The sequence below is a fragment of the Megalobrama amblycephala genome, linkage group LG15, assembly GCF_018812025.1.
Source record: "Megalobrama amblycephala isolate DHTTF-2021 linkage group LG15, ASM1881202v1, whole genome shotgun sequence".
NCBI classification, from domain to species: domain Eukaryota; kingdom Metazoa; phylum Chordata; class Actinopteri; order Cypriniformes; family Xenocyprididae; genus Megalobrama; species Megalobrama amblycephala.
This window is the reverse complement of record NC_063058.1, coordinates 34,419,659-34,432,192: the sequence shown is the minus strand read 5'-3', so window position 1 is coordinate 34,432,192 and position 12,534 is coordinate 34,419,659. Positions and strand designations below refer to the sequence as shown.

Genomic DNA, 12,534 nt, shown 5'->3' with positions numbered 1-12,534 from the left:
TAATTGTGCTAAACACATTGTGCGCATAGAGCACACATTAAAGTTGTTTGTAATACTATATGTACACACAGACTAGCTGAGTTTATTCTTTAAAACACATGATTGCTTTACTGTAAGTGTTGGATTAAACACTTAGGTTAAAGGTTATAGATGTTATCCATTCTAGGCCATGTATCTTGTGTTAATTGGAATAATAAGTGTAGTACTGGGATTGTATTGCAATTTCTAGTTGCATGTGTGACTATGTTGTATTTGTTTGCCTCCTAAGTGGAAAACTCCGCTATTTTCCATATAGCTAGAGTAAAACCATGTACAGGAGCACAGAATTGCCATGTGGCTACAATGTGATTCACAATTGCATTAACCGTGAAAACGCTTTCCTCACAACAGGATTCAGAAACTCTGAACTTTGCACTTTATCATGCTCATTAACAAAAACATTGGTGTTGAAGGATTTTAAGCCAGATCACACCTCATACTTACATTTTCAAGCTGGCTACCTGTTATAACAGGACCAAATTTGCATCACAATTGTAAAACACCCTCACCTTTGTTTGGAGCATGATTGAATTTACACATAGACAATATATGATAGAAAACTAATAAGTAATATATGATTTATGGCTTCTTGGTATTTGTCGGGGCCCCCTAATTCCCCGGGGCCCTAAGCAACTGCTTACCTCTCTTATTGGTTAAGTCCACCCCTGAGCACAACACCTTGTAACATGTAACAGCACAAGACAAGATGAAAGCATGCTATGACAAGGAGTCTGTTAGCTGATCTTTCCAGCCTGGCGATTCTGTTCTGGCTTTGTTTCCTCTGGTTCTGTGTTCCAAGTGTTCCAAGTTTACTGGTCCCTACATACCCTTATGAAAAAGAAGTAAACTTAAAGTTCATTTTATGAAGTAGCCTATGTGTAAGTAATGTTCAAGTATATTTTCAAGTATACTTTATTTAGAAAGTATACTAATATCAATTTACTTAGTAAACTTGTACTATTGTGTACTATTTCAATACTGTTTGGGACTAAATTGGCCCACTTTTAGTACATAAAAGTATATGTTTAAGTGTACTAAAGTTTACTACTGTTACACTTATAAGTTCACAACTATGTTTCTCATTTGTACTGCATCTGTAATACAAGTAAACTTATAAGTAGGGGAGAGCAGGGTAAGTTGTCACACTCTTCATAACTCCAAAACTAGAGGCTCTATCTCAGAAATCAAATAGCCACTTTGTGTGACTTCTTTTTCTATAGTCAACTTCCTGTTCACATGTGATCGAGATCGCTAGGCTAGCACAATTTTCTTACTTTTTGGCTTAAAAAGTAAAAAATTTGCACTTTAAATTTTATGCAATACAACTTTGTTAGGTATGAATGTTAAAAATTATTATTTTGCACAACATAGAGGAGACAATAATGTGTCTTTTGATACTTTAGCTGACGTGATATGTTAAGCGAATCTTGAGATTTAGCCAACATTAGCACACATGTCAGTTTGGGGCAAGTTGTCTCAATGACTTTGTACAGTACAAATAAACACATAGAACATGCTCAAAAAAGAGGTTCAGCATGTTAAGTCAGTTATGTTCAGAGATTAAACATGTTAAGCGAGTTATCTGCAGTATTTCATTCAGTTATCATGGATCTATAAGCCAGAGAAAGTTTGAGTTTAAAGTTCAAAGTAAAGTGGTCTTGCCTGTGTTTTTGATTGAAATGTGTATTGTTTGGATTGAAATAATTGTTTTTCCAAATTCTCCAGGCATGATTGTTTATTTTTCCAGTTCTGGTTTGAATTTAAAAATTAAAATCAATAATAACAATTAAGTAGTTGTGTTCTTATTTTTAGATAATCTAGTGTGACAACTTACCCGCCGATGGGGTAAATTGTCACAAGTGCACATTCTCTATTCAACAGTCTACAACTCCGTAATGAGATAAGATATGAAAATGTAATGAATACAACATATGTGCCCAAGACTTCCTTCTTTCATTTGGTATGACATTTATACCATTGTGATGTATGGTGCTCAGTAAATGTTAGACAGTGTGAAAAGTGTGACAACTTACCCCGCTCTCCTCTATACTAGTAGTTAAATACTAGTAGTAATTTTTTTTAGTTTATGAAAGTACACTGAAGTATACTCTCAGTAAACTACTACTAATTAACATCATACTTATAGTTTACTATTTATATATATATTTTTAAGTATGGTAAGTACTTTTAAGTATATTACTATGTTCCTATTTAAGTATTATTAGGGCCCGAGCACCGATGGTGTGAGGACCCTATTGGAATTGCTCTGCCAGTTATTCTTCTTCTCCAAAATGAATTGCATTTTTGAGGGCCTAAACGTTCTCAAAAACTCATGAAACTTTGCACACGCGTCAGAAGTGGTGAAAATTTACATCTGATATGGGTTTCAGAATTAGGTGTGGCAAAACGGCTCGATAGCGCCACCTACAATATTTCAATTAAGCGCCCTTCGTGCTACGTTTCACGTACAGTTATGAAATTCGGTAGACAGATGTAACAGCCCAATACCTACAAAAAAGCCCCTGGGTGCAAAGTTTGTAAACCCAACAGGAAGTGAGATATTTTGAATTTTCTCTACAAAATTTTGGCAGTTTTTGCCATTTCCACATGTTGTACTTTAACGAACTCCTCCTAGAGCTCTAATCAGATCAACATCATATTTGGTCAGTCTAATCTAAAGGCCTTTGAGACGTTAAATTGCGAAGATCTAGAGTTTTCACTGAAGGGCGTGTCCGTGGCGGCCTGGCAAAGTTCGATGTTTCGCCATGAAACAGGAAGTTGTTGTAACTCGGGCATGCAATGTCTGATCTGCCCCAAACTTCACATGTTTTATTAGAGTCCTGGCCTGAAGACATCTATATGACAATATTCAGTTACAGTCATAGCGCCACCTAGGGGCAACAAGAAATGATATGTTTTACACTGTGATTAACTCCTCATGGAGATTAAACCAGATCAACATCATATATGGCCAGTCTAATCTTAAGGCCTTTGAGATGTTAAATTGCAAAGATCTTGAGTTTTTGTTGAAGGGCGTGTCCGTGGCGGACTGACAAAGTCTGATGTTTCGCCATGTAAGGTGAATCACTTTTTTGAGGGCTGAAACATACTCGAAAACTCATGAAACTTTGCAGATGCGTCAGAAGTGGTGAAAATTTACGTCTGATATGGGTTTCAGAATTAAGTGTGGCAAAATGGCTCGATAGCGCCACCTAAAAAATTTCAACTAAGTGCCCCTGACACTACGTTTCACGTACAGGTATGAAATTTGGTACACACATCTAACAGCCCAATACCTACAAATAAGTCTCTTGGAGTGAAATCTGAAAACCAACAGGAAGTCAGATATTTTGAATTATCTTTGCAAAATTTGTGCAGTTTTTGCCATTTCCAGACGTTGTACTTTAACGAACTCCTCCTAGAGCTTTAATCAGATCAACATCATATTTGGTCAGTCTAATCTAAAGGCCTTTGTGACATTAAATTGCGAAGATCTAGAGTTTTCGCTGAAGGGCGTGTCCGTGGTGGCCTGGCAAAGTTCGATGTTTCGCCATGAAACAGGAAGTTGTTGTAACTCGGGCATACAATGTCTGATCTGCCCCAAACTTCACATGTTTTATTAGAGTCCTGACCTGAAGACATCTCTATGGCAATATTCAGTTACAGTCATAGCGCCACCTGGGGGCAACAGGAAATTACATGTTTTACACTGTGATTAACTCCTCCTAGAGATTTAATCATATCAATGTCATTTTTGGTCAGTCTAATCTTAAGACCTTAGCGATGATAGATATCAAATATCTTGAGTTTTCGTTGAAGGGCGTGTCCGTGGCAGACTGACAAAGTCTGATGTTTCGCCATGAAAGAGGAAGCTGTTGTAACTCAGGCATACTATGTCTGACCTGCCCCAAACTTCACACGTGTGATAAGAGTCCTGGCCTAAAGACATCTATATGACAATATTCAGTTAGCTATAGCGCCACCTGTTGGCAGCAGGAAGTGTGGCACTTTTACATGATTCTGCCATAATTCTCCTGTATTTACTCGCTCACATGCATGTCGCCCACTGTTCGCTGTTTTTCTGAGGCCAATGGATGGCGGTGAGCCCGGGTGCGAGGGCCCTTTCATCGCTGCTTGCAGCTTTAATTTTTTATATACTTGAAAATACCTTTAACTCTACTTCAACTTTCCATCTTAAAAATATTTTATTCCAGCTTCATGCATCTTTTTTTATCATTTAAATTTCATAAAAAAGCAACAATTAAAACAAAAAGATGAGAAAATCACATTTTTGTCAAAGACTAAGTCTGGATCGGATTCAGAGCGATGATCAAAACACAGATGGAGTAGATCGAGTCCATCAACACCCCCGAAGCTTCACTGTGGTTTCCTCTTCATGGGTTCGATATTTCATTCAGTAACATTAGGCAGTTTTGATTTATATGCTGTATAATGTTTGATGATTGCATTGTTTTACATTTGCGTAAGCAATCTTCTATCGCTTGTTCACCTGTTCGTGAAACTTGTTCTATCTTCTTCACCTGTGTTTTGATCCAGAGATTCTGTGCTAGAAGATATGTAATAGCGCCCCCTACTGTATAACAGTGAAAACAAATTCACTCAGTGTCGGGGAAAGAGTAAAGTAGATTTGAAGTAAATTATTTTGTACACTACCAGAGGACTAGCCTACACAAAAATTCAGATACGCAGAATTAGGAACATATCTGTCTTCTTTAGAAATCAATATTTTCAAACAATGTTTATAAAGTTTATAAGACTGAATGTTAAACTGTGTAGACACAAGGTATTTAATAGGCTACTCAATCAAAAGAGTAAACACAACTACAAGCCATAATACTTAGACCTTTCTATCAGTATAAGTCAAGTATACTTGAGTGCAATTTTAGGATTAGTTCACTTTCAAAAAAAACATTTCCTGAATATATACCCCCATGTCATACAAGATGTTCATGTCTTTCTTTCTTCAGTCGAAAAGAATTTAAGGTTTTTAAGGAAAACATTCCAGGATTTTTCTCCTTATAGTGGACTTCAATGGCCTCCAGATGGTTGAAGGTCAAAATTACAGTTTCAGTGCAGCTTCAAAGAGCTTTAAACGATACCAGACGAGGAATAAGAGTCTTATCTAGAGAAACCATCACTCATTGTCTAAAAAAAAAAAACATTTTCCGCCAAAACCGCACTTCCGTATTCTTCAAAAAGCTTACGCCGTATGTCCTACGCCTTCCCTATTCTACTTACAGAATGAACGCAGCACCAGTCCTTTTTTTTTCCGTAAGTAGAATAGGGAAGATGTAGGGCATTCAGCATAAGCTTTTTGAAGATTACGAAAGTGTGGTTTTGTCAGAAGCACGTGCAAGGCGATCATTTGTGTTTATAAAGCATATACAGTTGTATTTTTTTTCGAAAAATAAGCGATGGTTTCTCTAGATAAGACTCTTATTCCTCGTCTTTGAAAGTGGACTAATCCTTTAAGTATATTTCTGAGAAGTATACAAAAAGTAGACTGAAAGTATACTTTCTTATTTTTAGTTTAAAAGATATATACTAATAATAGCACACTTGAATAAACTTATTTTTCGTAAGGGTAGTTAAAAAAGGAGGCAAGTGACACAAATTACATCATTGCCACACCTGACCGCAGGCGCAAAAGCCGTGTGTGTCACATCAACATACTGAAAAGGTATGTGACTACACAGTGCAAAAGTGAAACAAAGTGTGACAAAGGTACAGATGAAGAAAAGTGTGAGACAGTGAGTGTGCCAACTCCCACAGCTGCTATTACCAGCTACACCATGGAAGAAGATGGACTGAGTAACAGAGAAGTTCAGGTTTCCTCCACGCGATTACAGATTTCTGTCTTTCAGGAGACTTTTGTTCTCCTGCCAGGCTTTTATTGAAAATAAGAACATGTTCTTAATGATTTGCCTGGTAAAATAAAGGTTAAATAAATAAAAATACAGAATTCTGCCCTGTTGAATCGCACTAGAGTTTATTGTCTTTGGTGCAGTTCATTTGGGCAGGTGTGAATGCAGCAGTCACACCAAAAGCATACCAAACAAGAGTACCGAGACCTCCTTGAAGAGGAGCGGTTCACTTGAAATGTCAAAGCAGTCCGACCCAATGGACCAAATGATATCAAAATTCATATCTGGAAATGTGTTATATAAAAAGCAGTAGTGTCTGATTCTGTAAGTTACCATAGTTAAAAAAAAAAGGAGCCCATCTTCATCTTAAAATGTTGTGTAATTGCGCTTCTCTGTGAATGAATGCTGTCCCAACGAAGCCTTGATTCCAGCTCTGCTTCATTATAACATTCATATGGTCTGAAACGCTGAGAAATCTCTGACCAATAAGAGGACAGTTGTACTCGTATCGCATGTGATTTGCATAAACACATTTTGGTACGCTTTGAAATGTTGCTGTGTGAGAGCCAACCGAGCCAAGAAGAAAATGCAACATTGTAACAAATTTAGTCCCTGTTTCGGAACAAAACAATCAATCCATAGGAGTGAAAACGCCTCAAGTCAAGCTAATGAACTGCCTGATTTGCTGCATTAATCCCTAATCTGTTTTCAGATGTGCCTGGAAAACTGCACTATGTTTCCATGACACTGATGTTGGAGATGCATCCCCGAACAAAAGCCATCCTGTATCGAGTTAATCCCCAAAAATGTGACATAATAAATGCTGGAGTATATGCTGCAGCTTGGATTCACTGTTTCAAGTCCCAAGAGTTCGCCCCGCCTGCTGGTACCAAAACCTGCACCTGTTGCTTCTGCACAGACTTTGGCAAAGTCAACAATATAACTAAAGCTGGTTCCTTCCCAATTCCTAGGATGGAAGATTGTGTGGATAGGGTGGGTAACGGCAAGTTTGTAACAAAGCTAGACTTCCTGAAAGGATATTGCAGGTGCCTCTGACTCTCAGCTTTTGTCATGGCAGATAACTTCTTACAGTATACTGTGTAAGCTCTCGGGATAGCTTTCGGGATGCGGAACGCTCCAGCTACGTTCCAACATTTGATGCATAATGTTTTGGCAGATGTGGAGAACTGCGAAGTGTACTTGGATTACGTGGCTTTGTTAAACCTTGCCAAGTGTGAGTTTGAGAAGGGAAAGATCACCTATCTGGGTAAACAAGTGGGTATGGTGAATCCCGAGCCATTTGTGCTCGGACCCCGAATCCAATGATCGCTGCTTGCAGCTATACTTGTATTTGCTATTAAAATGGAATATTAAAATGCATTAGAAAGGTCTTATACGTTGTAAGCAATTTAAAGTACCGTCTTCTTTAAGTGGACCAAGTGAAAAATGACTAAGTTCTCTTTACGCTCACACTGTCCCTGAAAGAGGACTCGGATCCTTGTTTAGTCCACTTAAGTAGGAATGTGTTCTCAGACCTCTTTGTGTTTATACTGTTGCTTTTTGGATCTAGTCCAGTTCAGTCTTTGATGTAATTCACTTTAAGAATTACAGTAATGCATGGATTCAATATACTGATAAACAAAACGATTTCTTTCCCAGATACATTTACTGAAGACAAAGCCTGTTCATGTGAACCTAGAGAGTGTTGTGACACTTAAACACAGCAAGACCCCAGATAATTCAGTTTAGTAACGTACACGCGATGTAGCAGCTGGTTTTCTGTGTGTGTGCTTTAGGTGTGCTTGTAAAACATATCAAAAGTTTTAAACTGGGAAGGCGCATCTTACAGTTTGGAAGCGGTTGAAATGACAATAAACAAGTGTACGGTGTGAACGAATAATGTGTAGAGAGAAGCAGCAGCCATGATGAACAGATGATTTTTGGGAGGGATGACCAAACTACATTGGAATTCGCGAATGGAATAATCAAGTTAGCCCGGATTGATTTGTGTTCACAAATTAATGGATATTTTTAATCGAACAGCTGAAGCACACAAAAAAAAAGCTTTCGGATGGACCAATTATACATTGTAGCATGGTACGTTTGTGAGTCACTTTGAATAACAATATCTGCTAAAGTAGTAAATGTAAATTTAAAGGTGTAAATGTAAATTTTCCATCTGTGTTAATTGACCTGGAGACCTTTTTACCTTCTGAACATTTTCATTGCAAATACAATAACCATATAACTGCTTAAAGACTGGTGATTAATTAGACTGGAGAGAAGCCTATCAGTCTGTCAGGATCATCTGAGGCTCTGCTCTCCTTTGTCACTCGTTTTTATCGTCTTAACTGCCATCAAGCCACATTCATTACGACTCATAAGTAAATGTTTCATTAGTGGGTTTATTCAAATGAAAAGTAAACTGGGAATTACGCTTCTGATGAGAAGATAATTGTAAAGAACAGTATTTAACGCCCGTCTCTCTCAGCTCTCACTACACCTGATCATCAGCACAGGTAAATCCTGCTTTCTTCCATGACTGACTGCTTATTTATAATTCAATGAAGAGTCTACAGTTATGGATTAGTGAATATTGTTAGACAGCATTAAATGTTAAAATGATAATTTCTGCTGTTTTTAACTTGTTATTTCTCTTTCAGGATACTGGACAATTAGAGCACAAAGTTTAATATCACTGTAGAAGAACAGACCTTTCATTTAGAGTTAAAGTATGTGTTAAATTATTGTAAAAATCATTCATTCAAAGTTTAATATTGTGTGAAAGAAAATGTTCTTATGAATGAAAGGCTTGATGAATACAGTGGCAGTGATGTTTGTGCAATAATTCATATAAAAATCAGATATTTATTGTGGAATAAACTGGAATATATATATATATATATATAATATAATATAGTATATATTTTTTTATTTCAATAATATATCAATGTCTACAGCTAAATATGTTATAAGAATAGATAAAACTAGTTTTGATATTAGTTTTTGTGCTCTCAGTAAAGAACAGTCGACTTCATTACGCAGTGTAACATTTAAATCGAGCTCATTTAGAGTCTGTTTGGGATTGTTTTGAACACATTAGTTTGGTGACATGGAGAAAGAGATCAGGAAAAACATGATCAGATGTTAATCATTTTGAGAGCAACATTTGTGAACACGGTCTTAGTTTAGGAGGGAATATCCAAAATATCAGCTCAGAAAGAACAACACTTTGATGTATTTGCGTCTCTGTTGAAGATCTAATCGTGTCAAACATTTGTTACGCTGCACAGTAAACGAGTCTCATTGAGTTTCTGTTTAAAGGAGCCTATAAAAGATGAAGAACTTTGGTGTGAAGTTGGTTCTGGTCACTGTGCTTCTCCAGCTGTGCCTCTCTATGTATGAGGTCAGCGCCCAAGACCCAGCTGAAGGAGAAGATGGAGGAGCAGCTGAACAAGCAGCTCCTAAAAAAGAGGTGAGGATAAAAGATTTTCACATTTTCATACACTTATTTTCTTAGTATCTATGGTTTATTAGTGCAGGTATGGCACATAGATAAAAGTATAAATCAATCATTAAAATTTACTTCTGACCATGTTGACATTCTGATAATAATGTTCTTATTATGTTTATGTTTGTGCAGAAAGAATCCAAAGTTAAATCATTCTTCAAAGCTGTGGGAGAGAAGTTGAAAAATCTTAAAGATAAAATAAAGGGTTGAACATCAGCATCACCTTCTTCTTTTCCTTTCAATCTTCTAATTGTGAAGATCATCTTAATAAACCTGAATGTAGCAAATGCACAGTTTGTCTCGTCTTGTTCATTGCCTTAAAATCAGTTCTTTTTGGCAAATCTTTTGAATGTATATGTGATTTAAGGAGGGACACTACAGGCAAACACACTGTTTTTTCAGGCACCTGTCAATTTTGAGATTTTGCGTGTTTTTGTTTTTTTTGTCAGACTGCTGAAAAGAAATCATTCAAAATACACTTTTAAGTGTATGTTTTATAGCACTTTATCTATTTGCGTCTGTAGATTTCAATTACAGTAAATATCTTTAAAGGCCGTTTTCTCAAAATGAGTTTTTTCTGGCTGTTTCACTCTGTAAAAACCTTTGAATTTAATATGTTAAAAAATTCTGTGAGAATTTTGAACCTGTCTTCATCCAATATTCATATTTTTGTTGAAGATGTTTATGCAAATTAGCGCATATTTAATTAGATAACACCTCATTTGCATATTTAAAAAACATTTAAGAAAACTTGTAATACAGTTTTTAATGTAATCAATCAGCTGGGGATATATTTGTATGGTGATATTTATTTGCCCTATTCACCTCGCCTTAAAAACATCTGTAACATCCTTCGCTCTACTCCAAGAACTCCTCAAAACACAGATCATACATTTATAAAAAATATTTGACTAAATATGGATGTCATGCATACAGCATATAATCTGTTATATTAACATCAATCTGAACAGTTTAAGAGATTAGAAATCATGGGTTTTTAAATATTAAACAGAATACATGAAACTCATCATTGAAACAGAAACATGACCGAATGTAAGTGAAGATAAGATCATAATGACCTCATAATCTGAAATACAAGACACACACACACACACACACACACACACATATATATATATATAGAGAGAGAGAGAGAGAGAGAGAGAGAGAGAGAAGTGTAAGTGTCATTTGATTTAATCAGATCCACTGAAAGTCTCCTCTCCATGTCCATGTGTCTTACCGCAGTGACCTCGAGCGACTCTTCAAACACTTTCAGTTTCTCCATTCCTGTGAAACACCCTCAGATGATGTTTGCATGTTTTGAGGATCTTCACATTGGTTGTTTCGACCCTGAACGCAGTCGCAGCTCTTGTGGTCAGGAACGGGTTAATGAAACACGACGGGGCCACACGCAGAGCTGCATTTCCTCCACTAGAGGGCCCTAGAGAGCACTAAACACCCGCTGAGGGCCTCAGTGATCAGAAAGGATTTATTGGAGCCTAAACTCGTCATGGAGGATTCAGGAACGCTTGATTATTGACATCATATTTACATTACATAACTGCAATTAATACATGACGACTCTATTGATGGAGCTGAATGTGTGTGTGAGTGTTTGTGCTTGTGTGAAAGATTTGCTCAGATTAACAAACCCCCCAGTTTTCCACAATGCCTCTTTGTTAGTGGAAAACAGATTAGCAGGTCAAGTGACCGGAGGTGTGGGCGTCCCTGTACTCGTCTGCTCCATCCGTCCTTCTGAACGGTTCCGGTGAAGACCGTCAAAACATCACACGCTGTGAGTAGAGCTGCTTATTTCTGATAGATTCAGTGTTTGAGGCCTACAGATGAGGAATAGGTGCAGATGCATTTGCTACGTTGTATTTACAGTCTGTGTTTCTCTTTTAGTTCTGCTTCATTTTACTCATGCATTTGAATGTAATCGACTTGTTGACTTGCATGCTAACTAACATCAGAATAATGTGATTCAGACAGTGCTTGCAGAAGGGCTGTGAGTGTCTTCCTGTCCAGAGGGGGCAGCGATGATCAAAGATGAGCTTTAAAGGATAAAATTATTGACTACAGAGGAGCTTTAAAACTCATCTTTGATCACTAAAATGACACATTTCAACGTTTTTTTCCTTAAAATAGCCTGAATGAAACTCTACACCCTTGCCTCATTTAATATACGTGGTTCTATGAATATGCAAATGAGCCCCGCCTCCACTCACTCACACTCTTTATGAACTTTCTGAAGCATCAAAGTTGCATAGACTGTCAATGAGGGAGAGAAATCTGTCAAATATCTTCATTTGTGTTTTGAAGATGAACCAAAGTCTTACGGGTTTGGAACAACATGAGGGTGAGTATGAGTCACCATGCCTGTCACCTTCAGCACTACATCTCCCAGAATCCTCCCTGGTCCACCACCTGCACACGTTACACAATCATCACGTGTCATCAGTCACCTCATCACTCGTCACTCCAGCACCAGATATAAGGACAAACACACACGGTCTGAGCTCGTCTGATTATGACTCCATCACATGAGAATACTTTCAGGACCTCTTACCTTCCTCTGCCTATCTTCATCATCCTGTTATCCTCATTGTGCTCGTCTACAATCCTGCTAGAGAAAGAGTCGTCAGTTCAGTGTGACTTTGCTGATGTTCAATATCGCCTCCGTCTGATGATCCTTCAACACATCAACAAAGCTCTGGTACTTTAATCAACTCTTTTAGTAATAAATGTTTAAATCACTTCTCTGCTGGGTCTCTTTATTTACTTTTTACTCTATGTATTTTTATGCACATTAAATAACTGGTTTGTGTCTTGTTTTGTTATCTATAATCCGCAGGAATCATGTAAAATAGAACCATAGATTTTACTGAATTCCCCTTTTAGCACTTGATCATTAAAAAGTAGACCTATTAATCACAGAAAAGGCTTTTTTTCTTAAAATCCTCAAGTCCTTCCTTCACCTACATTGCACAGACACACGGCTCCAGCTAGTTACAGTATATGGCTATACAATGAGTGTTGATGATTGAAACTAATTTCTTTTCATGTATAAGGAGATTATAAAACACACACACAATGAGG

At 37.2% G+C, this 12,534-nt stretch overlaps 1 long non-coding RNA gene across 1 annotated transcript; it reads left to right on the top strand.

The window, feature by feature from the left end:
• Positions 1-8,371: 8,371 nt before the first annotated feature.
• On the top strand, positions 8,372-9,726 carry LOC125247380. Its single transcript, XR_007180071.1, has 4 exons — positions 8,372-8,443; positions 8,588-8,656; positions 9,249-9,399; positions 9,568-9,726. It is a non-coding gene; the product is annotated as an uncharacterized LOC125247380 (long non-coding RNA).
• Positions 9,727-12,534: the final 2,808 nt, after the last annotated feature.